The sequence below is a fragment of the Ambystoma mexicanum genome, chromosome 1q (genome assembly GCF_040938575.1).
Source record: "Ambystoma mexicanum isolate Mex_15411 chromosome 1q, UKY_AmexF1_1, whole genome shotgun sequence".
Taxonomy (NCBI): Eukaryota; Metazoa; Chordata; class Amphibia; order Caudata; family Ambystomatidae; genus Ambystoma; species Ambystoma mexicanum.
The window spans coordinates 115,584,548-115,589,532 of record NC_090922.1 but is presented as its reverse complement, the minus strand read 5'-3'; positions in this window follow the sequence as shown (position 1 = coordinate 115,589,532).

Sequence of the window (4,985 nt, the reverse complement as noted above, 5' to 3'; positions counted from 1 at the left end):
CAACCCCCTAGCCTTCCTCAGGATCTATTCTTTCTGGGTTTAGGATGACATAGCTGCCAACATGTCTCTCGGGTGCTCCCCTGATTCTCCCGTTCTCTTGGGGCCACCCGATGCACTCTGTCAATTTTGATGTCTTCCGCCTCCTTCACTGCCAGGAAATCTCTGAAGACTTCCTGCACCGCTGTTTTGAGGTCCTTATCTTCCACCGTCTCCGCCATGTTTTTTATGCTAATATTCACCCTACAGGACCTATTTTCAAGGTCCTCGCACTGCAGCTCTAGGTTATGGGTGAGGCGCACCAAATGTTCTTGTGTCTTGCTGTGCTGCTGTGCTTCCTCCTCCACATTCTGGACTATTCTGTCCAGTGTATCTGTTCACTCTTCAAGTTTCGCTACATCTGTTCGCAGTTCCTGCACTGCCTGCTTCATGTCCTCTTGCAGTTTACTGAATTGCTCTTGCACCGTGGACATGAACTTGTCTTGTAGTTCCCTAAACCACGATTGCATGTCCTCTTTTGAGGCCTGTGTCGTCTGTGAGGAGGGTTGCAAGCACTCTTCATGCATCTTGACTGATACCTTTCCTCTTGTATGCACCGGATTGTCTTATGCCCACATTTGTGTCAGCCTGGCATCCTGCTTTGATGTCTGTAGTTGGATGCCCAAATTCCCTCCCTTTTGCTTTTGGCATCCTGCCAGGCGGCCCTCTCCTCGACCAGCCTTACGGGGGGAATCACTTTTGTAATCACCTGCTTCAAGATGCTTCCAGACCCTACTGTGGGCTCAGCGCCATGGGGCCTTCCTAGGGGGTGTCCGTATGCCGCAGCTCGTCGCCTGCTTGATCTCTATGGGGAGGAGGGTGGTTCCTGCACCCCTGCCTTACCCTTCTATGATGTCCTGATTTTGCACTTACGAGCGTCTGTCGCTCCGTTACTTGTCTGGGCCTCATCAGGGGTAAATCTGTCCGCTGCTCCTTTATCTGATCGGGAAGTCCTGCCTACCCCCATTGGTGATTCCCGGGTGTTGCCGATCCCAATCTGGGGCTTCCGTGATCTGGCCCCTTGTGCTTCTGTTGCCCCAGTTTGAGGAGCGGGGAGTGGACTCCCGGACCGGCGACTTGCCTTCACTGATTCTGGGGGCCCCTCCTTACTGAGGTCACTTGCCCTCCACACACTCACCGGAGGGCCGCTCCCTTCTGTTCAGTTGCCCTCCAGTGTTTTAGCCGCCCCCCTGCTGTTGAGATCTGCTTCTGAGCCCGTGTCGAAAGGCCACGGGCCTTCTGTCCCGCAGAGGCTGCGCCTCTGATCCCGCCGCCCACGGCCCGCTGCACCTGCCGGGGTGAGGTGTCCCACATCGATTCTGCTTCCGGGGGGCTGGCAAACTGATGAGCATCCTAGCAGCCCTAGGGGCTGCCTCTCCTTAAGATCCCCCTGTGATCTGCGCTAGCAAACCTCCCGAGGAGCGGTCCGGCCTCCTCACCTTCTCAAGTGTGATCTGCAAAGATCCGGCTGGGCCGCCCTCGTAGCACCGTTCTGGTCCCTCCGGTACTGTCATACTTTCCAGCTGGGGCCACCTGCCCGCACTCCCCCCGTCTCTGTGGGCTACTTCGCCTACATCCCGGCTGTTTCCTTGCTTGCTTCTCCAGGCTCCTCTGCCGCCCGGGACCCTCTCCGCCATCAGACCTTCGGCATGGCCGCCTTGTCTCCTCCCGCAGGCTTCTCCCGCGCATTCTCCTCTGCTGCATCCTCTTCCCCTTGCCTGGGGTGGGGCTCTCCTCCACCCGAGGTTTGGCACCGCGTCACCTCACTGATGGTAGGTGATCCTATCACCAGCTGCCGTACTTCCCTCGGGGTCCGCCTGTTCCGCTGATGGAGTCCGCGCCTAGCCAGGTGCAGAAGTGGCAGCAACCCGCGTCGATGCTCCAATGGGTGGAATACGATGAGCCTAAACTTGCCTCCCGCACCTCCACTGCTGAGCACTTTTTCACCTACCAGATTTTTCTCTCAATCACATTTTCAACATGTTTCATTCACTATCACATTTGTGCTTTTCCATTTTGACTGGGCTCCCGGGAATTTACAAATACATTTACTCTTGTGTTACCTGCATTTACCCTAGAGCTCTTGCCCAGGATCCGGTGTGGGTCATATGGCACAATTACTATGCCAAGCTCTGTTCTCCATCCATTGTTTTCAATACGTCCCTGCAACCTCAGAGTTTAACATCTTGTAGATCCATAAATAATTCTTTGCATAAAGAATACTCCCTAAATATGTTGGCCATTCCAAGCTCAGTCTGCTTTCCATCCATAAAATGATGCTTTACCACTTCCGAGTCTTGGAAAATTCCTCATCTCAACAGTTGGCAAGTTACATTACCTCGGAAGAGCCTTCAGTATCGATAATTTTCTATTGTCTTATGCTTGATCCAAACTTTTCTTTATCCAGCCACTACTTCCTACATGAAGGAATAACCAACATTAAATTTCCAGCTGTATTGAAGACCAAGAAGATTCCTGACTGTGATCAGCAGGCTTGTCAGATATTTCTCTGGTGGCTAATCCTCGATAAGAACCAAGTTTTGTGTTTCCTGCAGTCATTGAGCGAACATTGTGCCTGTTTGTACCAGTAAAAACAGGACTGATGCTGGCAAGGGCAGCACGGGAAGTGGCTGTGCAGCAGAATGCAACCTAAGCCACAACACCTGCACAGCATCCCGAACCTGAACGCGGCTCCTGCAGACAGCGTCTGCTGGATCCTGTGAAGGGCAATCAACCACTACCCCACCAGGGAACTTATTTAATAAATAAAGGCCTACATGAAGGACTGTGAACCACACCTACTAAACCACCACGGATTTTACAGATTAAACAAAGGCCTCGAGAGAGGACTAAAAGACGAGCTGGTGCCTGGGAGCAACCACAGGCTCTATATTAGAAATGCGGCTTGTACACACAGAGAAGAGGGCGGGGCTTACCCTCCCTTTGGAAGCCTCTAAGCCCTTCCCTAGTCATACACCACCAGGGTAAGTAGACCAATCCAGGAGGGGGGATATTTAAGAAGGTGTTTAAGTTGTTGAATTGGGTGAGGACAGGAGATGGAGGAGGATATTTGAGAGACCAGAGGAGGAGAGGCTGCACCAGTAGTGTGAAAGCAATTGGAGAGAAGGTTCTGTGGAGTATTTGTGTGTTGAATTAAGGAGTGAGTGGAGTAGCGTAGTAGTAGTAATGGTATTAGAGAGTGGTGGTAGTGAGAGGAGAGGGGGAGGAGCGGTAGAAAAAAGTGGTAGCTGTAGAGGGAGAATAGTAGTAGTAAAAGGTGGTGATGGTGGTAGTTTGTAGGAAGTAGTATTTGAGTAGGAGCAGGGAGGTAATAGTAGCAGCAAAGAAGGAGTAGTAGGGGAAAGGAGGTAGTGTAGGAAGAAGGAAGGAGGATAGCCCAACACTGGAAAGAGTAGGCGTAAGTGACAGTAGTAAGTGGAAGAATTAAGAAGAGAAGTAAGATCAGAGTGGAAGTAGGAAGGCAGAGTGTGAGAGTCAAGGGACAGCAGACGTTTTGGAGAAGAATAACATTGGGACGTAGTATAGGAGAAGGACAGATGAGGTTGCGCATCTGTGGTGAATAGGTGGTACAGTGCGGAAGAAAGCACCATCCCTATCTCCCTGAGAGCCCTAAGAGGGATCAGTCAAGGAAAGGTAAAAGGACCCTTGGGAGTCAGGTAGCCTTCATGTTAAGGAGAACATCTTTAGCCCTAGAAAGAAAAGACAGAGGGTATCACCTGACGATAGATACTAACACCCCGATACGGATGCCTGAGCTAGAGAGGAAGGAAAGGCCCAGGGAAATGGAGTCAGGGAGGGACAGCCCTAGCTTCAAAACCATAATCCAAGGAAGACCCCAGAAACATCAAAATCCATTAAAGCAGTCTGTCTTTTTTAAGTTCAATAAACTCCCTTGGACATCCAGAATCATAAGTGATGTCAGAGTGGGATCACTGACTCCAACATACAGGCCAATTCACACCTGAAGAATGGAACTGTCCACTGTCAGCAGAGGTGTTACAAGTGAGCAGCTTGACCACAGGATCAAGGTCGTGAAAGAGTTTGAAGAGGAATTGGCTGCCTTATGGTTGGGTTTATAACCCTAGGCCAGCGAGGAAACATTTCCAAGATACAGGAATGGAGGCGTGTGTTCCTGGAGCATGGAATCTGCACCAGTATCAAGGCTGTATGGAACTGTTCCAACTAATCATTTTGAAGTCTGGTTAAAGGGCACAAGAAGGCAAGGAAAGACTGACCTCGACAGGACGGAAGAGATTCCAACTGAGGCTCAACAGTGAGCACCTGCAAAAGTAGCAAGCAGCTACTGAGTGAAGGCACATGGAGTCAGTAGACCAGGAAGAATTTCTTTTTCCAACGACAGATGCACCGGATCAGCAAGCTCTACTGACAGTGGATCCAACAAGGATGTAAGACCTACTACAGGCCTTGGTAGAGGGGCAACTCCACATTGGTCGGCAACATAAAGAGACCATGGTCGCTCGGCAAAAAGTAATGGATGAGAGCCATAAGCAACCAGTGGTTCCCCTGAGTGTGCTCCAAAATTAAGAATGGGAGAGGACCCAGCGGCATTCTTCGTTAACTTTGAGAGGGTCAGCGAACCTGCCGGGTGTCATTGAAAACTTTGGACCCTTTATGTTGCTCCATTGCTGACAGGAGAAGCTCAACAAGTGTGCCATGCACTAAATCCCGACTGCCAAGCCCCAGAGAAGGACCTTAAGTGGGGAATTCTGGAGCACATGGGTCAGGACCGGGAGCATTATAAAATGCGGTTACGACACCTCCTACGACAAGGAGAGACTCCACAGCAGATGTCCTACAGGGTCTGGGACCTCATAAATAAATGGTTGTTAAATCAACATTTGGAAGAAGTTAAAGAGATGCTCATCCTTGTGAAGTTTGGTGACTCACTATCTCCATATCATCAGAAG